The following is a 23320-nucleotide window of genomic DNA, read 5'->3' on the forward strand; positions in this document are numbered from 1 at the left end:
GGTGCATGAATATAGCAGCAGGGCAATTGTGTGTTATTAAAGCTACAGCCAAGATTTACATCCACAATAGTCACACAACACATTCTGAAATATACTTTCATCCATATGCATTCGAACATTTACAGCAAGCCAAGAAAAATATTTATTTATTTATTTTATTTTATTTTACATTTGTTGACCGGGCTAGTCTAGTTGGATATATGTCCATTTTCAGTAGAGGCCTGGGGAGAAAAGCTCCAGGTGATAAAAAATGCAGTTTTACCATACATACAGAGACAGTGACATATACAATCAAGATTATGCTAAAAAGGCTATACATAACAAAAAGGTTGAGACAAAGGTATATACAGTCAATTTATGCCCAAGTTATATCTTAGCGCATTTGGTAGAAAGTCATAATTGTGATAGTTACTATCTGACAGCAGATTTCAGCAAATGTGAATGCATGTCTTCATCTTCATTACCTCAGTGACCACTCTAATCCATACATCCAAATCTTCATCTTCTTCAAAATTACATTAAACTGACTAAACATAGCTTAGCACAGTGGCACAAAGTGAGACAATAATAAGGACAAAAGCAATTAAACTCCAAAATATCGCTATACGCTGTGTACTCCCATTTAGCCTTAGCTGCATATGATGCCTGGTGCCAGACATTGTACAAATACAGAGGTGGAAGAATAATGACACAGAAGGGAGAAGATGCACTGACAGGGTGAGGCAGACACAGGGAAAAGTATGTTATCACTGAAGAAGGAAAATGGTTGCCTAGAACAATATGTAGCTTATGGGTACACATATCTTAGTGTACCAAACACACTCAGTAACACATAGCCAATGGATGGATTAGAACCCTTGAAATTACCAAAAACACTGAGTAATACATAGCCAATGGATGGATTAGAACCCTTGAAATTACCAAAAACACTAAGTAACACATAGCCAGTGGATGGATTAGAACCCTTGAAATTACCAAAAATACTCAGTAACACATAGCCAATGGATGGATTAGAACCCTTGAAATTACCAAAAACACTCAGTAACACATAGCCAATGGATGGATTAAAACCCTTGAAATTACCAAAAATACTCAGTAACACATAGCCAATGGATGGATTAGACCTCTTGAAATTATTTGAAAATTGCTCTACACATTTAAACATTAGCTCATCATGCCACCACAAAGGAATCACTACTTTAAAGAACTAATATAACACTACTGAAGCACATTGGCAACTTAATGAAGCAGAAGGGTGGTGAATAGATAGAGACAAGAGACAGATACAGGGAGGAGTAGCAACAATATGCTTTTGGGGCATGTAGAAACATCTGTATGGTGTTTTACATTATCATTAATCTGTCATGGTATGTACATCAGCCTGCTTAATATAGCTACAAATAAGGGGTAGGAGTTTGCAATAAACACGAAGGCCTTACCAGGATAAGGTTGACTCAATAAGTCTCTCTGTTCGGGCTGCAATGTTTTTGAAAATTATGTCATGCTGCACTACTCCAATTTTGTGTTAGGGAGTTGTTTTATATGGAAATAAATTTAGATGTTTGCATTTGGTTATGTTAGGGAATTGTTTTATATGGAAATAAATTAAGATGTTTACAATTAAGTATATGACAGAAATATAAAATATTGTGAATTAATAAATTGGCATACAGCAGTAATCAAAATCATGACAATATGCAAAAACATAAGCCTAAAAAAGAGTAATTCTCTCAACACACCAAATAGGAACTTCTACTTTAATACATCCAGCAGCCTAAGAACTTAAGAAAGGCAAAATGGAGAGCTATATATGGCGCATATTTTTTATTTTTTTAGAAAACAGTGTAAGAAACTTCTCTGTGTAGAAGATTTTCATTCCATATATTTCTATTTAATCACTGTATATTAATCAGATCAGACAATAGTAGTAGAAGTAGCGAACTTAAACTCATCTTAAGTCAAAACAAAACAAAAAATAATAATAGAAAATATATAATTGTACAGCATTACTAAGTATTCAAAAGTAATCCAAGCATGGCAGGCAGTCTGTTTCCAGTCGAAAATCCTTTATTAAGTACACAGACAAGCAATCCAAATAAAACAAAAATAGAGTAATAATATCCTCACAAGCTTTCTAAATATATATATATATATATATATATATATATATATACTTTTTATCAGGCATGGGAGTGCTTTATTGTGCTGTAAAACAAAGTGTTATTGGTACACATGTTAAATTCACATCCCTTCCCCCATCAGTGTGACATTCGAGCTGGTCCTGCCCTACTTGGCAGCTGTCATAATAATATATAACCCTTATGTATTTTAAATAAAATTTATAATGATGTGGTACCTCTTATTTAACCAGATTATTAAGTAAATTATTAAGTCTGTGATTTTATCCAAGACAATATACTACATGGCTGGAAATATATCAACTTTAGTTAATTTGGCAATCAAAAATATATATAAATATATACATATACATTTTGCATGTAAAAATCAATTTCTATTTTCATAACCTATTGTTAACAAAGATCACTTTTTTCCTTCTAGACTTCTTCAGGTCTGTGTACAAGAACCCTAAAAACAATCTATAAAAAAATATATATATAATTGTATAATTAATTAGTATTGTTATTACACATCATTTTGAATAAAGTGGAAAAAATAACCAGAAAAAAATAAAAATAAGAAAAAATGTATATATGATGATGGAAACAAAATATACCTTTACATTTCAACTGATTTAAAATGGTATTTAAAACCAATTTGTAGAATAAAATAAAATAAAATACAATTAGTCATGTAAACAATGTGGCATTTTTTTAAGTTCCAGTGCACTTTTAATTGAACAGTAGTAGTTTAGTCCAGGCTTCCTAAAAGAGTTCAGCTTTAATTGCCACGAGTTCATGTTTCTCCAGAATATTCGGGAAGTCTCCTTCAAGATCACCCATGTTTATGTGATCCAGGATTTGGAACTTAAAACCTGTGTGTTTTTTATAAAGAGAAAGGTGTTTGGCTAGTGCATTAATTTTTACATCCAGAGTGGATTTCTGACAGATGACATGACATCCTACGCTTGAGTTTATTTACAGTCTTGCCCACATAGAATGCAACACATTCACTCCACTGTGCCCTGTAAATTACTTTGGTAGTGTTACAGTCACCCCCTGCACTGGTTTGAATGATCTTCTTTAAATAAGGGCAATAAAAATTATCACCCTGCTGTATAAATATACAAAATGTACAATTACTTTGACATCTTTTAGTGCTTTTCTCACATGGTCTATGTTTAAATTCAACAAACCTTCTAATGTTCCTGGCCTTCCTATAAACAAATGATGGGGCTTTTACCTAAGATGTTAATCAGAAAAGGGTTTCCTGTGACAATGTCCCAGTTTTCTTCAATAATATTTTTGATACTGTGATAATCCAATAACAGAATCACCACTGATCTATTCAGAAAACCAACAAGGGTTAACTTATTACTCCACAGTAAAGTCTACATCCTACAAAAACCAAGTATAATGTAATGAAGTCCCAAGGCTATAGATTAGCTAGAATTACCACAGAGATGGAACCATTTTTGAGAAACCTGAACAACGTAGAGAATGATTTTCTAGTGAGAGGCTATGAAAGTCAGATGTTAAAAAACATCCTGGAACCCATTATAGAACCGAAAAGGACTGAAGCACCTTCACTTAACCTCACCGGTAGAAAAATGTTAAGTAATCCCACAGAGAATAACACATGCAAAAATAGTTACATCCTGACATACACTTTGGATTATCACAGTATCAAAAATATTATTGAAGAAAACTGGGACATTGTCACAGGAAATCCTTTTCTGATTAACATCTTAGGTGAAGCCCCATCATTTGTTTATAGGAAGGCCAGGAACATTAGATGTTTTGCTGAATTTAAACATAGACCATGTGAGAAAAGCACTAAAAGATGTGAAACTAATTGTACATTTTGTATATTTATGCAGCAAGGTGATAGTTTTTATTGCCCTTATTTAAAGAAGATCATTAAAACCAGTGCAGGGGGTGACTGTAACACTAAAAAAGTAATTTACAGGGCACAGTGCAATGAATGTGATGCATTCTATGTGGGCAAGACTGTAAATAAACTCAAGCGTAGGATTTCATGTCATCTGTCAGAAACACCCTCTGGATGTAAAAATAATGCAGTAGCCAATCACCTTTCTCTTCATAAAAGACACACAGGTTTTAAGTTCCAGATCCTGGATCGCATATACATGGGTGATCTTGAAGAAAACATCCCGAATATTCTGGAGAAACATAAACTCATGTGGCAATTAAAGCTGAACTCTTTTTGGAAGCCTGGACTAAACTACTACTGTTCAATTAAATGTGCACTGGAACTTAGAAAATTGCCACATTGTTTACATGACTAATTGTATTTTATTTTATTCTACAAATTGGTTTTAAATACCATTTTAAATCAGTTGAAATTTAAGTGTATATTTTGTTTCCATCATCATGCATACATTTTTTCTTATTTTTATTTTTTTCTGGTTATTTTTTCCACTTTATTCAAAATGATGTGTAATAACAATACTAGCTAATTATACAATTATATATATTTTTATAGATTGTTTTTAGGGTTCTTATACACAGACCTGAAGAAGTCTAGAAGGACGAAAGCAATCTTTGTTAACAATAGGTTATGAAAATAGAAATTGATTTTTACATGCAAAATGTATATGTATATATTTATATATTTTTTTGATTGCCAAATGAACTAAGATTGATATAGTTCCAGCCATGTAGTATATTGTCTTGGATAAAATCACAGACTTAATAATCTACTTAATAATCTGGTTAAATAAGAGGTACCACATTATTATAAATTTTATTTAAAGTACATAAGGGTTATATATTATTATGACAGCTGCCAAGTAAGGCAGGACCAGGTCGAATGTCACACTGATGGGGGAAGGGATGTGAATTTAACATGTGTACCAATAACACTTTATTTTACAGCACAATAAACCACTCCCATGCCTGATAAAAAGTAGATATATATTTAGAAAGCTTGTGAGGAAATTATTACTCTATTTTTGTTTTACTTGGATCGCTTGTCTGTGTACTTAATAATGGATTTTCGACTGGAAACAGACTGCCTGCCTTGCTTGGATAACTTTCGAATACTTAGTAATGCTGTACAATTATATATTTTCTATTATTATTTTTTGTTTTGTTTTGACTTGACGAGTTTATGTTCGCTACTTCTACTACTATTGTCTGATCTGATTAATATACAGTGATTAACTAGAAATATATGGACTGAAAATCTTCCACACAGAGAAGTTTCTTATACTGTTTTGTTTTTGGACCCACTACACTTTAGTGTGTTGCTTTGAGACTTCGAGGATGCCACAATTGTTTTTTTTTTTTTTTTTTTTTTTTTTTAGCTATCTCACAGTACTGCATTTAGTCTGCCTTTACTCTGTATTCCTTTAGTGCAGCAGATTTAAGCACATTTGTGTGAAAGTAACTGGAGCACTGCAGATCAAACTGAAATATTTAGCTTTTGCAATAAGAAGTTAAACAATACTCACTGTCACTCAGCACTGTGCTACACCAAACTTAAACAATACTCACTGTCACTCAGCACTGTGCTATACCAAACTTAAACAATACTCACTGTCACTCAGCATTGTGCTACACCAAACTTAAACAATACTCACTGTCACTCAGCACTATGCTACACCAAACTTAAGCAATACTCACTGTCACTCAGCACTGTGCTACACCAAACCTTGTGGAAATGCCAAGGACATAAAGTGAAGAAAGTTCCATATGCCATTTCTGGCTGCGTGTGTTGTGTGTGAGTCTATTTTTTGACCAGATTAAACATGTGAAAAAGGGGTGGATAGAACAGTGGTGAAAGTGGAGTTGGCAAGCAAGATGACAGGACACAGGGGAAAAAAAAAGGAATTTGCAGGAGGGTTGTGGGAGAGCACTGTAGCTATCCTATTCTTCACAATGTAAATCTAGAATTATGCACACAATTTCATGACTTTGCACAGTCACCACACCAGTGATAGGTGACAACAACAGAAGTAATGTATATCCAATTGGAAAAAATCAATTGTGTCAATATGGCATATAGGCAAAATGGAGAGCTATATATGAGGTGTAATTTTTTTTTGGTTTGTTTTTTTTTTTTTTGCTTTTTGGAGAGAGAGGGATGTTGGGAAAGGTGCTTAAAAATGAGAGGTTCAGGTAGGTAGGGGGGGCTAGGAAGCATCCACACACATACAGGACAGACAGAAATGGTGATGGAGACAAAAGGTTGGGGAGCAACATGACTGAGAATAGGTAGGGGACACCAGAGGTGGACTCATGTTGAGAACTGTGATAATGTAGTTGTTAGCCTTAGAAATGTCATCACTGTCACCTGGTGCAGCTTCCTAGGTCAGTGCCAGATGTAACATCATCTTTACAATGTGATGCAGGACCTTTTCAACCCTGATGATACATGAACTAAGGCTCCTCTCCATTATTTCGTCCACTGGACCTGTCAGTTACTACCAGGTGACAAAACCACCACCTCCACTATTACTGCTCCTGGATAGTACCACTGCACCAGCAGCTAGGGAAGACCTAACTGACACACTTGGAGTAGCTAGGGCAGAGGTTGTGAAGGCAACAATGACAGGGTGTGACCCAGAAGTGCTGCTATCTGTGGCGGTATAGCATGCTGAACTGCAGTAGTTGGTGTACCTCTCTGTGCTGTTGATTGATTTTTCATCAGCAAGTTTTGCAAAGAGGAGACTGTTAATAAATTTTAACCTCACACAAAAACTAAATAAATAATTAGGCAAAAAAGTGAGAAAGTGAGGGGGAGACAACAATAATATATAGTTAGTTACATAGCATGCGCCACAATACCATATTTTAAATAAACTTGGTTTGGCAATGCATACACATTTATGATAATTTACTATTGCACACTTTTACCACATCCATATATGATGGAAAGGTATCTCTGTGTCATTAAATAAACAAGTCTCACTACTATGATATAAGACACAGCAGCCTTTATTTTCCTATGATGGATTGAAATTATGCATTCTAATTTAATAAGTACAATTACCATAGTGTAATTCTTCCTGACACACTGCAATTAATATTTTATCAGTACTTATCCATTAATAAAAATACTTGCTACTTATGGGTACTGGACCCACTCCCAGGAAAGTTGCTGTTATCATTACCTAATGCAAGCAGCAAGAGTTACTGGGGAAGGCATGCGTGCTTGACATAAAGGTCGAGGTATTCCTGCTCTAGTTACTAGTGCCTGAGGGAATGGAAATCACAACATGGCTTGAATTTTTACATGGTTCATACTTAGACCTTGCCTCTGTGAGGTGAGTTATTCTCTTTTGGTTGGTTCACCTCATGGTTTGCAGCTATCGACTCTGCAGCTGTACAGCACAAAAATAAAATGAATATATATGAAAGCTAATGAGTAATTGTGTTGGCTGGCTAGATAATTAATGAAATATCAGGCAAGTTACAGGTCAGTATACTTATGCAATGGATGTGTACATAGTCCTAAACTCAGCCTCCCATTGACTTAGGAAGTCCAGCTTGTGCCTTGTAAGGTCACAGTAGTGAGGACAACGTTGTTCCCTATTATGTGGAGTGCCAGTTGCATTGGAGACAGCCTTGGCTAAGTTATTCCAGCCCTCAGCCTTGTACTAAGAGCCAGTATAATCACAATCAGCAGGCTACAGCTCTAGCACCTCATGATGAGTGTCACAAATATCCTGGACTCCTCAACAACCCACCTCTCTGCTCTAAAGTTAGCACCATTCTCTCCCACACCAGTTGTGTTTGCAAAAATCAGGCTAACAAAATATATCTGAATTGGCACCCAGTTCAGATTTTGCATTTTACTGGTATTGTGCAATAACATGCAACCTTGCCAATTGCATTTGCACAACTGAAAGCAAATGGACTCCTTGGCAGACACAGTGGCGCTACTGATATCACACAGCAGTAAAGGTTTGAAATATCACATTGAGCTTTGCTATGTGTGATGCTCAACCCATTAACATGGGTTCCACTGTTCAAGAATGCAATACTTAGTGGCATGACTTTAAAAAGTTACAGTTTGGAAGGTGAAAATGATGAACTGTAGCATATTGCCACACAGAGGCTTATACAATGTTAAAATATTATTGTAACAGCTGAGAATTGAACTCATGGCATAAAGGATGCAAACATTGAAACTTATTTCATTCACTGACATGGCCACAGGAGAGCTATCTTTCCAGTATGGAAGTTACACATATAGAGCCTTGCTAAGATCTGCTGCAGCTCCTGGAAGTCATAAAGCAATTTCAAACCTTCAGCCCTACAGAGTAGCAATTACTTCATCCCAAAGACAATGCAGAAAGCTTGCTAGTGCATTGAGAACTGTAAGATGCAATCTTTATGACCTAAGCCAGGTAATTTAATTTCAGAATATTTTTCAAAGTTAGCTGCAGCTGGACTGTGATTAGCCTCTTCTCCATCAATAGCCTTTGTTACAATATATACATTTCAACAGTTACACTAATACATGTATATTTTTCTGTCCAGCAGGGCACACTGTTGGTACACTTTTAACATAAGCAGCTTTAAAATACTTTTCTTTCAACACGTCATCTGTACAAATCAGTTTGATATAAAATTGACATATAATTCTTTACAAATTTCTAGCTAGCTGTGCTGGCATATGTTACACATCCACAGCCCTACTTCTCCTGGTATAGCTGGCAATACCTCATTTCATCACAAGATGTATTTTTAACATCTGTAAGCAGTCCTTTATCCATGAACATGATATGCTGTCAAATGCTTTTTTTTTGTAATCTATCCATCCCATACATAAATTCTTCCCCTTTTTACAATGTTTCCATTATCACTTTATTTAACAACAAATGATCCTTTATTTCATATGACTTTCTTCTTCATAGGTAGGTGCTAGGCTATTGGCCCTAGGGCCTATACAAGCCTAGCCAAAAAGGTACCCTGGCTTTCACCACCCAAGAAAATTATTTTCCTGTGCCCCTGTCAAGCAGAGCCACAGAAGTGATCCCCGGGGTGAATTTTCTATTACCCATCCAATCAGCAAGATTTTTCTTGAAGAGTGCTAATGAGGAGCTTTGTTTGACATAGATAGGTAGTCTGTTCCAGAGTATGGGAAGTCTCTAGGACAGGAATCTATCCCACCAGCATGTTCTGTTTATTGTGGTGACAAAGTTTAGGTCCCTAGAGCATGTAGCTTGGAGGGATTGAGATTTCATTAAGTGGAGCATGTCCAACAGCTCTGGGTTTGACATAGCTTTGTATGTTAGGCAGAGATCGCCTCTGAGTAGGTGATATGCGATGGAGTAAAGCTGGAGTTTTTTGAGATGGTGTGCATAGGGCATCTGTTTGAGGTCAGTAATCCTCTTTGTGAGGTATTTCTGCGACCTTTCCAGTTGTTGTAGATGTCTTGTGAGGTACATACCAAAAGGGCATTGTAATCTATAATGGGTCTAATGAGTGATGAGTAGAGGGGAACAATGACCTCTTTTTTTCTGGATGAGAAACCTTTTGTGATGAAGTGTGCCACGTTGAAGGTTTTCCTGACTACTGTGGCGATGTGATTATCAAAGGAGAGACTACTGTCCACCTGTGTCCCAAGGTCTCATCACACTTTTGGTGTTAAGTAGACTACTGCCTATGTGGTAGTTCATGGGTACAGAGTTTTTACCAAAGGGGATGACAATGCACTTTTTAGCAATGAGCTTGAGGCCATGGCTTTTGACACCAGGCATCTGTCTCAGTGAGGCCCTTTTGTAGCATGTCCACATCATTAGGAGTTTCGATTATGGCTCCTAGTTTGCAGTCATCTGTGAACTTAGTTAGCCAAAGACCTTCTGTGTTCATCTGTACTTCAGAGAAATAGATACCAAACAGGAGAGGACCCAGGACTGAACCCTGTGCTACTCCACTTCTCAGTGGTCTGAAGTCTGATTTGGAATCTTCTACTTTTACAGTGTGGGTTCTGTCAGTAAGCCAGTTGGCAACCCATCTTGTGACATAGGGATTTATACCTAGTTTTGTGAGTTTATCTATAATTTCAGAGTGGGGGATGGTGTCAAACGCCTTGGTGAGATCTAGATAGGCTGTGAGAACCACTTTACCCTCATCTATGGCTTTGGTGACTGCTTCAAAGAAGTCTGTCAGGTTTCAGGGACATGATCTGTCTTTTACAAAACTGAACTGTGTGGGGTCCAGAGTTTGGAGATCTCCAATGGCTTTGTTTATGAGTTCCATGATGATACATTCCATGGCCTTGCAGACCAGGCTAGTCAGGCTAATGGGGCGGTAGTTCCCGGGGTCTGTCGTGGCTCTCCCTTTGTGGAGTGGGATAACCTTTGCAGTGTGCCATTCACTGGGCACAAAGCCTGAGGTGAGGCTAGGATTGAACATGGTACTCAGGTGGGGTGCCAGTTCATTCTGTAGTTCATGTAGAAGGCAGCCTGGGATGTTGTCAGGTCCCATGGATGCTGTGTTCTTGGCTTTGGAGAGTGCAGGCTTTACCTGTGCAGCCGTGATTACAGACACCTTGCATTCTTCTGGTATACAGATAGGCCCTTTAGGGGGTGAGAGGGTGTAAAGTTAGCACTGAACCTATCTACCAGGATGTTGGCAATATCAGGTGGTTCTGTATATTTAGTGCCATTGTGCTGTAACTCAGAGCAGATCTGAGTGTTGCCATTGAGATTTTTGACATAGCTATACAATGCTTTGTGGTTGTCTTTAGAATCAGTGGCGATTTTGTTTTCATAACTAGCTTTGGAGGATTTTATGAGGGATCTCAGCTTCTTACTGAGGTTGACCAGGGAGTTCCTCCAATTGTGGAATTTTACTCTTTTTTGCAACAGTTTCTTTCTTCTGTTGTTGAGTTTGTTTATGGCAGAAGACCACCAGATTGGCTTCCATTTTTTGGAGGATAGCATCTTGGTTCTGTTAGGAACAGCACGATCCATGCATTCATGTAAGTGCTTATGAAGTCCATTTGTGTAGGATTCAACAGTCATACCTCTATTGGCCACCTGCATGGGTGTCGTGAAGTTTGCACTTCTGTCATAAGAAGCGTGAAGTTGGCTTTGGAGAAACTATTTACGGTTGTTTTCCTAATGGGGGGTGGGAGCGAGATGTGGATGTCTAGGGTGATTAGCTTGTGGTTGGATCTGACCAACAAGGAATTGACCTCTGGTGTGGAACACCGGTCGCCCATGTTGGTGATGACCAGGTCTAGTATATTGCTGCCCCTGGTAGGGGTGTGGATAAGTTGATCCAATGCATTGGAATTGATGAATTCCAGAAAATATTGAGCAAAAGAGTTGGTACATGAGTAATTTTCCCAGTTAATGGTGGGGTAGTTGAAATCACCCATTATTAGGGTGTTGGGTTGTACCCTAATATTTCCAGTGTATCAAGAAAAGAGGAGTGTGAATCCTGGGGCATGGTGGGGGGTCTGTAGCAAGCTACAATCTGGATTGTGGTCTAGCCCAGAGTTAGTTGAACTTGGATAATCTCGGATGTATTATGCTGAGCAACTAGCTTGGTGGTGTGGATATCCTTAAAGAATATAGACACACCTCCACCTTTAGTGTTTCAGTCTGGTTTAAGTGGCCAAAAGGTGTGGTATGAATTATAGCATGGTAATGCAGGGGTGCTCTCTGGAGCTTTGAACCAGATCTCTGTCACTGTACAGATGTTGATGTTCTCCATTATAAGGAGTGCTTCGAGTGAGTGCATTTTGAGGTTAAGACTTCTAGCATTGAGTAGCATTACCCTCAGATTTTGCTTACTTGTACCTGTTATGGTGGTGAATTTGTCATATGAACCTTGCCTAAAAAAGGCACTATAGGGGTGGCAAGAGCCTTTGCCAGTATTTGGAATCCCAAGGTGCAGGCCATCTCTGGTAAAGCATCATGGTCTGTCGATCATGTCATCCCAGGCAGGCAGATACTGGATTCCCTTAGAATGACACCAGAAGCTTAGCCAATTGTTGAAGTCAATCATTTTGTCCTTGTACTATGGCATCATTTTGGGTGATGGCAGGATGCTAGTCAGGGCTAGGGTCATAACTGCCTGGGCTACAAGATCGGAGTGCTCCTCCATGTCTCTTTTCATGTAGTCCAGGGAGGTACATCTCAGGTCATTCACAACAACATGGACAATGACTGAGTCATATTTGTATTTGTTGTGGAGTGACCTGAGTGTGTGCATTATGTGGCAGATCCTGGCACCCGACAGGCAGCTGACAGTAACTTTCTCCTTGTTTAGCCTGGTGAGTGGAACATCAGTGTGCCTGACTATAGAGTCACCTATGACTAGAGTGTTGGGTACGTTATGCCTTATGGGCTGTAGCTGAGTGGCACACTGAGTATGTGGGCTATGTGTCATTTGCGTTGTGTTGGGGGGGTGGAGGTTGCTTGCATTTCTGCTAGGGAGGTCTCGGTTGTTTGGGCAGATTTTTATTGAGAGCCTCAGCGAATGTATGCATGTGTTTTGTGTTTCTGTGTGTTTGTTTTGGTGGTGTAGGTTTTGAGGGACTATGTGATGAGTGTGGTATGGTGCAAGCGTTTACCTTCTCCTCTTGACTGTCTAGTCCAGTCTTCGGTGAAGAGAGCTTTGCTTCCAGTTTGGCTATATAAGTGCATCTCTCACAGGTCATAGTGTTGGGTGGTAGCAGGAGAGGGTTGTCTGTGTAGATGAGGCAATTGTTGCATTGCCCCCAGATGCAAGATTCATCAGGTAGACAGGAGAAAACATTGAGATCTGACCTTTAGACATGCCTGGATAGGTGCTTATTTATTTATTAAGTACTAAAAACTGTTTTCCTCTAGACAAGTGAGGAAAGTTGAGTGCTGTAGTAATTTGTAGCTTATTTAGTGCTTACAAGTTCTGAGCAAGTGCTGAGCTCAAAGAAACAGATTTGAGTGCTAAAACTAAAAAAGCTGGCTAGTTGCAGGGGGAAATTTGAAGAACAGACTTTATGGCACCAGGAATAGTTTAACCCTAGTTAAGCTGGGGGGGGGGGGCTCAGGAGCTTACAAACAGTCCTGGATACAGCAAATCTGTATCTGGACTACACTTGTTATAGGAAAGGGGGGAAGCAAGCTTAGAATTTTTTTTAGTAAAGTGGAAATGGAGAAAGCTGGAACAGAAGTTAATTCAAGATAAGAATCTGAGTGTGTTGGCCTTCACAAATGTTCTCTGTTAGATTGAATGAACTAATGACACTAGACTGGGAGGAGTGTCACAGATTAAATGTACAGTATGGGCGGGCAACTGCAAAGCCACCAAGTATAAGTACACCACAACTTTAAAGAGGGTGGTTGGGAAACTATTACAGCTTCTAGCTGTAGCCACTAAATGAAAGTTTTAAATAGATGAAGGAGCAAGCAGACTCTAGAGAATGCTTTTAACTGCAAACAGACTAGACTAGAACACAGAAACCTCAAAAAATATAAAATGCACAGAAAAGCTCGGATAAAGCACTCAAACAGAAAATACAACTCTCCGTATGAAAAAGCAGTTTACAGTTAAGTAATTCAGTAAACATGCAATTAGAGAAATGGAACAGTATCTAGCAATGAAAAATATAGTTAAAACAGTATAAAACAGTACATAAATGCAGTAAAACAGAAAAAAAGTTTATAACAGTGCAAAATGTAGTAGATTAACTGTATAATACAATTATAAGCTTTTCAGAAGTGCAGTTCAGTGAAATAAGTGTAAGGAATAACTCTTCCTGCTCTTGGAATCTTAAGGAATTTCTGCTTAGTTTCAGTAATGAAATACCATCCACAGCCTGATAAATACAAGCCCTTTTTTGTTCTATTGCCACAATTACATTTTATTGAGACTATAAACTCTGTTGACATGAATTCTAGTATGTAGTTTATACATTGTTGGAAGGCAAGTTATTGGTCTATAGTTTTTAAGACAACTTGCAGGTTCTCTCTTTAGGGGGATGATCATTTTCCTGCTGTTACCCAGATTGGTGTCTGTTCAGGGTGCACAGAGAAGTAGTTATTATTCAGGGTAAATGCATCTGATCCTGGGGTTTTCCAGTTTGGAGTATTTCTTAATTTTGTTTCAGTTTCTCTGGCTCTTAATTCATCCCATTTCATATCCTATACATTTGAACTTCTTACTGTTTCTTTTAATTCTTCTATCCATTCAGCATCTTTGTTTTGTTCTTCAGGGTCTTCATAGGTGTTTCTCCAAAATGTGTCTATTTCTTCTTTTTGGTAGTATTTCTGTTCCTTTTGTTTAATTTTGCAATTCTCTATAAAACTTTTGAGTCATCAGTGAATTGCTTACTTTGTAATTTTCCATTATATTTATCTGCATATGTTCTAAGCTTTTCTGCCTATGTTGATATCTTTAGTTTATTTGTACTAGTGTATGATAGAGCCGGATCTGTTCTGAGACCACACGTTGCTTTATCCTGTCGATCTTTGTGAGTAATTCTGTTAATCTTTTCCCTCTTGTGTTCTCTTCTAATAGTGACACTTCTTTTCTTATCTGCTTTATAGCTTTCTTTATCAATTTGAATCTGCATTATATGATCTGTGTTAAGATTTGTGTTTGATATATATATATATATATATATATATATATATATATATATATATATATATATATATATGGATTAGCTTTCAAATCCTGAAGCCCATAATGCCAAACGCCACAATCTTGAGAGAAAAATAATGAAAGCTTACAATCATGAATGGCCAATTTTTCTCAGGAGAAGTAAACACTTGTCCAACACGTAAAGTGAACACACTGGTGTGATGCCACAACACTGGTCCAGTAATCAAGGAGCCTCAATCCTCACCACTGGCAACAGTGGGGGAAGTATACACTGGGAGGATGACAAGTACATACACAGAGACCACAGTCAGTCTGGGACTGGTTTCTTCCTCTTTATCCAGATCCCCAATAAGACTCCCCACTGGAACAGCTATAGAGGTGAGATCTCAGCCAAGTGGCCAAGCTAAGACCTCCAGCACCCTCTCTGTCCAACCAGTGCCTCATGTCCTTGCCCAAGTAGCTAACACACACATACACTTTGAGATTTGATTTATATAAAAATGCACACACACACACACACACACACACACACACACACACACACACACACACACACACACACACAGACACACACTCCTGGGAATGGCTGGCACAGGTTTACTAGCTATGCCCCCTTTGCCCAGACTATAAGGTAGTTCCAGCTGCCACCAGCCAACTCTTTATCAGCTACTTAAGGCCCTTAACAAAGGGTGTCCAGTCCTACTGTGTAATGTTACTATTATCCAAATGTTAGTTTGACCAAGCAAGGCTATTTAGGAGTGGCCTTCAAGTGTCAATAAGTAGATATACAAGTGCACTAAGAGCTTAAATATGTCTCACACATATCAGCCACAAAGATAGGTTTAAATGTATTTAATAAATACAGAATAAAAGAGCAAGACAATACTCACTAAATCAACACAGTAACTTCAGAGTTCAAAATCACAGGAAATATTTTAAAATCCCATTGCAGGACAGTCTCAAATAAATACAGAAAACATCTAAACTAATCTTTACTATATTCTTATCCATATCTAAAAGAGATACTGTGCCCTAAATCTTACTTACAGCAAGGCACGTGCAGATGGTGATGATGAGTGGATGTTCTTGCTAGGTAGAAGACAAAATACAAAATGCACAGTCTCTCTCTTTGAGAGTTCTTAAATTAATATCAAATATTACTGCTGGGTTAGCTTGGATGACATCACTTTTTGTCACCTGACTTAAGCTCCCTAGCTAAACCCCCCCTCCATTGTAGCATCTTGACAATTAAGTTATGTATACATTTTACATTGTATAACAGAAAAAATAAAATTTAACTTTAATTATATTACTACTTATAGTTAAAGACATAAAAATAGTAAATAGAATAACAGATTAAGGTGAAATCTATCTAAATTACGAGGTAGAGTTATATATGTAAGAAGGTGTAATGAAGTCATTATAGGTAAAATGTGTAGCTAGTTTTGCAGGATTTAGAGAGGGAAAGGTTTAAATGTATGATTATTGAGACAGAGGGAGTGTGATGGATAAGGACAGTAGTGTTTACAGAGAAATGATAAGAGGATAGGTATGTGAGTAGGAGTATCATCACTATCATCATATCATACATGTAGTATGGAGTACGTAAGAGGGTAGGTATGTGAGTAGGAGTAGAATAGGATGAGATAATGTCGATACTAGGAAGTGAGTTTGGGGGTATGAGAGCAGGAGATACCAGGTGGTGGGTTGGGTGAGGCAGCGGGAGGTGAGGAGGTGGCTGGAAGGAGGTAAACCAGGTAATAAGAGGAAATTAGTTAAGAGATAAAGGTAGAGCATGTTAATCATTGGACGAGGAGCAAGGACAGGTGTGAATGTTAAGAATGTGATTTTTATAGTGAGTTTGAAAGCCTTAAAGGAGACTGAGATAGTGATATGTGAGGGTAGGGTATTCCGTAGTTTTGCAATGGTATAGGAGTAGAGGCTTTGACCAGTTCCTTTGTTAGGTTTATAAACTTCTAGAAGCTGTTTATTAGTGGAGTGGAGTTTTCTGGACGAGGTATACAGTTGTAGGATTAGTTTTAAAGCTGGGCAACTGTCAGGCTTGTATATTATTTTGTATGCTTGAGTTATTTGTACATAACTGAGATAGTGGAGGGAATCTAGCCAGTTTAATTCATTGACTTCTTTTTTGTGGGGGAGGGCTTAGAGGGGAGGTAAATGAGTGTAGCTACCGTGAGCGCTTAACACATTTTAATTGTTTGTATGCATGTTGGCTGCATGCAGTCATACATATCTGAGCTCACAGCCATCCTATCAATGTATTATACAGAGATGACTAATATGCCTGAAACAAGATATGGTAGCAAGAGACCAATGATATTAAAGCTGTCAGAAGGCATAGGGGAAACTAGTCATAAGCTTTTGAATATTAGCTAAAACACTATCTTCCCCTATAGTGCCTTCTTTAGGCAATGCCAAACTGAAAGTACTTGCGACATAGCAAATCAAAACCAAGAAATTCTAAAGGTATTGCTGCATAATGCTAGGAGTCTAAACAAAAAAACTCCACTCCATTGAAGCTCTCTTTACCCTACAGAATGCTGATCTCTGTGTAGTCACTCAGACATGGTTTAAAGGCATGGAGATCACACCAACAGTGCAAGGTTATAATACCTTCCACACATTTAAGCCAGCTACTTCAAAGGCTGGGACTAAAGGTGGAGGTGTCTCTATTTACATCAAAATAAATATACTTCAAGGCTAGTCAAACAGGGCAATGCTCTTCAGCTGATCCATGTTCAAATCACCATAGGTAAATCCAGTACCACTTCTTTGCAAGCTATAGGCTCCCCTCTATTACCCAGGAAACCCATACCATGTATTTAAACTTATTAGAAACAGTAACCATCCAACCCAATACCATATTCAGGGGTGACGTTAAATACCCCACTATTAACTGGGTATCCTATATGACAACAAACATACATGCACAGAGATTCCTGGATTTTGTAAACACAAACTCCGTGCACTAAATAGTCAATAGACCAACCAGGAGTGCAACCATACTGGATCTGGTCCTCACTAATATGGAAGAGTGCTGCACACCCCCTACTGTAATGCCTTCCCTGGTAAGGTCAGACCACAAAATGGTCTCCTTTGAAGTAAAAATAAAACCTTGGCCCCCAGCTAAACCTGGAATATTCAGGAACTATTCTATGGCTAACTTCCTGCTATTAAGTGAGAACCTGGCAAAATTTCAAGCCCCCATAAACCCTGATAACACTGCTGCCTACGCAGAACTGTTCACACAAACTCCGTACAAGCATGGTAATAGCTGCATAGAGGCAGCTGTACCCACCAGGAAGAAGTACAGAAATAACTCAAAACACAAGCCACCTTGGTGGAATCACAAAATCAATTGGCTGTATAACAGGAGGAAGAAAATCATGACAAAAATTAGGAGATGCAGTACCCAGCAGGATAAAAGTGATTGCATCAAAATAAACAAACAGCTCAGGTGACAAATAAAGTTTATCAAAGCCAAATTTGAGGTAAGAATGGCCTCCCAGGCAAAGGACAACCACAAAGCATTCTTTAGGTATGTCTACAATCTCAAAGGCAATACACAATTGCGTGCAGAGCTCATTGTAAATGGAGCCATCTATACTGAGCCAGAAGACATAGCGAACCTCCTGGCTAATAAATTCAGCTCCAACTTTACTGCTCTCTCCCCCTCAACCTTCCCTCAGGAAATATCATAAAATATAACTCCCCCTACTATCACTAGGGAACAGGTCCTTAATGCTCACTCTAAGATCAAGGACACTGCATCAGTGAGCCCAGACAATATCCCAGGATGCCTTCTAAATAGCATGAAACATGACGTATCAAGGCCTATGGAATTACTCTTTAACTGTAGCCTCCAAACAGGCTTCATGCCTCATGTATGGAGAAAGGCAGCAATCATCCCTCTGCACAAAGGTGGGCCATCTAAAGACCCTGGAAACTACAGACCCATAAGTCTCACTAGTCTTATATGTAAAGCCATGGAAAGAATTATCAGGGAGATGATCGACAGAGATATAGTAAACCTGCAGACACTGGACCCAACCCAGTTTGGTTTCAAGGGCAAATCATGCCTACTCAGCCCGGTGAACATCTTTGAAAAGGTCACTAAAGCAATGGATGAAGGTAAAATCATTCACACTGCCTACATTGACCTGGCTAAGCATTTGACAAAATAGCCCACTTGGGCATTGTTGGCAAACTCAAGAGGTTAGGTACAAACCCATATGTCACCCAGTGGACAGCCAACTGGGTCACAATTAGGACCCAGGAAGTTAGAACTGGGGAATTCACCTATACAAAGAGGCCAGTCACAATTGGAGTCCCTCAGGGATCAGTCCTTGGACAACTCTTTTTTGGCATTTACTTCTCAGAAGTCAAGGCCAATATCAGTGGTCTCTGGCTGACTAAATTTGCAGATGATTACAAATTAGGAGCTGTCATTGCATCTCACACTGACACAAATGTTCTCCTGGAGGGGCTGACACAGAGAAACAACTGGTGCTGGATAGACAACTTTTTTATTGTACTGATCTAAGTCTCTGGCCAACTTTTTTGACTTCTTACGGACAATTTTGGTAACTTGTTTAGACACTTTAGATTCTATTCCAGCCCATTCCCTTTCAACAGCAGTAAAATATGAGTGAGCTAAAATAGTGTCATTCAGAGATTTTATTTCATCACTAAGTAAAACAAGTCTTTTCTAGTTAAAGTCAAAAAGAGTCTTAAGTATTTTAATGCCTGCTTCATTAAAAATCTTACAAAGCATTAAGTATACTTCGCTACTAACTTTGATGTCATTAGGGAATTTGCAGTACCTAAGGCCGTGTGGAACAATCCCTTTGTTAACACTGCTGGTCAGGTACAGAATATCATACTCAATACTTTTATATTTATAAAGCAGTTTTTCTAAACTAAAAATTAAATGTCTGCAATTACCGGAAGTGCCCATTCTGGGCTTGGAAATCCCTTTATTAACTGCTGTAGAAGAACTGGTATCCGCAGCTGTATAATCTGTGAAAGGGTTAGCTGCATTTGGCGCCAAAAGTCTATCAAGAAAATTAGAAGTTACTAACCGATCAAACTGCTGCTGTTGTGTGAATAAACTGGGTAACTTGACCAGCACTTGCTCATTGGAAAGCCTTTGGGAGCTCGTTTTACTGAATAAATCCTGGGTCCTTTTGACTGCTTCATTGAATGAATCCAGAGTTAAGGCCAAATCTGCTGGAATGTTGTGAGAAGAAAGTTCAAGGAGAGCGTGGCTTACATCTCCGAACTTATTATGTGAATTATCCTCCATATCCTCAGAGAAGAATATACTATTAAACACTTTCACTGTCTCAAATTTCACTGAAACGTATAAAAAATACAAACCTTGTGGAAATGACGGAAAGCAGCGCGTACTTGTTTCACAGCAAAACTAATCGATATAACTCCAGCAGTATTCAGCAAATTATTGATTTAATTCCAGCAGCGAAATATTCACAATCTTCCAGCAAAACTCGATTAAAAAAAGAAGTGAAATATCCACATAACAGCAAAACAAAAAAAGGTATTTAAGCACTTTTGTTCATTCATTATTACATTGCAAAGTTGAACTTCATCAGAAATACAAGGAAATAACTGTTGAACTCAGTTTAAGAACAACAAACTAATCCATAGTTAATACAAAAGATAGGGGAGGGGAAAACTTCACCCTATCGTGCCCACTTAAGGATACTTTTGACATTCAAATTTCTATTAAGGCCAGGGGGCATGTCAGCCTGCAGTTTAACCTGCCATCTGACCTCTTTCACTTCTAGCTGGGAGTTGCCATCACCATAAATCAAGGAAACATTATCCAACGCTAGAAATTTGAAATTAGAGCAGAAGGGGTTTGTTAACAACACATGCTGGAGGGATAGGTTCCTGACCCAGAGACTCCCCATACTCTGGAATAGACTGCCCAGACATGTCAAGCAGAGCGCCTCATTGGCCCTCTTCAAAAGGAACCTTGATGATTGGATGGGAGATAGGAAATTCACCCCGGGGATCATGTCAGTCGCCCTGCTAGACAACGGTCCAGAGAAGTAAATATTGTGGGAAGAAATATCCAGGGAACTGTTATGGTTAGGCTTGTATAGGCCCTAGGGCCGATAGCCTAGTACCAACCTATGAACCTATAACCCTGTCCTCTCAAATGGACTAGGGTCACTGATAGCATGCTGAACTGCTGAATAAATGTTTTGCTCTATTTAATGGAGCCTATATTGCCTAACTTGTATTGTTCATGGCATAATGTCTGCTGCTTTCCATTGTTAATCCACTAAACCTAATCTTCCTCTACATACTTGCTCCAGCCTCATCTAACCACAGCCTCTCTCTACTACTGTGCTTTGTTACACCCTCCCTTCTTCTGTAAACATCCCTTACCCTCTACCTTCCCCTCTACATCTGCAATATTAACTAACTCAGTGCTGTCTCCCTCTCCTCTACAGTAATCCATCCCGGGTGCTCCCTCCCTGCTTTAAACACAAAAGGAATTCCTCCGGCCATCACCTGAAGACACTCTGAATTGGCCAGCTTGCCTGGTACTTAGAAAAATAGTACTGAGAAGACCCCCCCCCCCAACAAGATTGTGTAAATGTATATTGCTTAACACTAATTAAATGTAGACTTGATGTACTATCTATAGAGTTAGTCTGCCCTCCCGTGTGCACGTTCTAGCAGCCTACCGCAGACCATTTGCTCTCTCCCCCTCCTGTTATCACTACCCTGGAATATATTTAAACCCAAGACTGGTCCAACTATCCCTGCTGTTTGCTATCTCCTTCTACCATTGGGTGGCAGCATCTACCAATATAAATCCTAGATATTCTTTATAATCCCAACAAGTTTTATTTTTTCACAAACAGTTGGTTGTGAGTTAATATCCTTAGACTGTAAATATCTTCTCCCCCCTGCTAAACCACCCTCTGTAAAGGCAGCCTTCATTTTCTGACTGGAAATATTTAGCTCATACCTTCCAACTACAGCCTTTAAACTGCTCTTTGCTGATACTTTTTTTGCCATACTCACCTCTAGTGTTCTATCCCACTCCATTTGCCCTACGGGCTCACTCTGCTCACCTACCCTGCCTCCAATTCTCACCCACCCCAGTACTCCTAGCTTTATTCCTATCTTACCCCACCCTCTCAGCCTAATTACCCAATACCAGCTCCCCCCTCATTACTCCTCCTACCTATAGCTATTCTTCTTAAATTCTGTAATCTGTACTCCACCAAATAATTAGTCCCCTTCTCTTCCCTTAAATCTCTAGAATACCTCCATCACTTTTAAACCCTTTCTTCTTCATAGCCTTCTCTATTTTCCTAACCACTCATACCACTCTCTCTTTGCTCCAACATGCTCTCCTTAAGTTATCACACTCTCCAGTCCCCCAGACTCCTCTTTATGTTCCTACATCGCTTATACTATGCTACCTCATATTCCACCTATGCTTGTCCAAAACCACCTACAAAGACAACTACCATACAAACCCATCTTCTCCCTTACATTTACTGCCATTTCCACTCTATCTCCTCTTCTCTCATTCAGTCCAACCCTCTGCACCTATTTCACCCTAAACTCTTCTCTTCTAAAGTCAAGACACTGTAACCTGCTCCAATCTACAATCTACCAAAATTCATGTCTGGCAGACCAATATGGCTAAAGGATATCTCCTTCAACAACCTAGTCCAAGCTGGTGATATCCATCCTGACCTGGTCCTACATCCTTTATTAACAACACTCATCCCTTACCCCCTTCCTCCTATCTCAACACCCTAAAGATTTTTACAATTAATGCACAAAGTCTAAACAACAAATTACACCAATTTCAAGCTTGGCTAAGCCATAACCAATCAGATATCTTAGCCATCTCCGAAACCTGGCTCAAGCCCTTTATCTCCAACTCTGAGATTCTGCCCCCAGGATTTCATTGTCTCAGAAATGACCAACTAAATAAAAAAAACAACCTTCTTACCTTAATTCCCCTCCAAATTCCAATTTCTTAGTTCCAGAACACTGAACTAACTGCTGGAATTCTAAAACTAAATAAACATAAAAATATCTGCATCATCGCCCTGTATATCTCACCTGGTAACAATATCTCTACACTCGAAAATATTCTCCTATGGACCTCTACTGAAATCAACTATGAAACTTATATCCTTGGTGATGCGAATATTGACTGGAATAAAATCAATTGCCCCTCTCCCTCCCTATCCATTAACCTCTATAACTTCACTCAAATAATCCTCTCCATCACTCGACCTTACAAAATAAACCCTCCCGGATCCACTATAGATTGGATCCTAGTCTCAGATCCAAATAAAATAACTAATTTTGGCATAATTCCTGATACCTTTAGCGACCACCTCCCAGCCTTTATGCATCACTCAACTAGTTCCTTCTCATACCAGCATCAATACATTCAAACTCGAAACCTCAGTAGCTTCAACCCAACTACTTTCTTAAATACTTTCAAACAAATAAACTGGCAAATACTGAACATCCTTCCTCTTGACAAGGCTATAGAATACTTTAACTCTGTCTTCCTTGATACTTTAAACTCACTAGCC

This window comes from Protopterus annectens, chromosome 8.part1 (genome assembly GCF_019279795.1).
Source record: "Protopterus annectens isolate FY-2018-M chromosome 8.part1, PAN1.0, whole genome shotgun sequence".
NCBI lineage: Eukaryota > Metazoa > Chordata > Ceratodontiformes > Protopteridae > Protopterus > Protopterus annectens.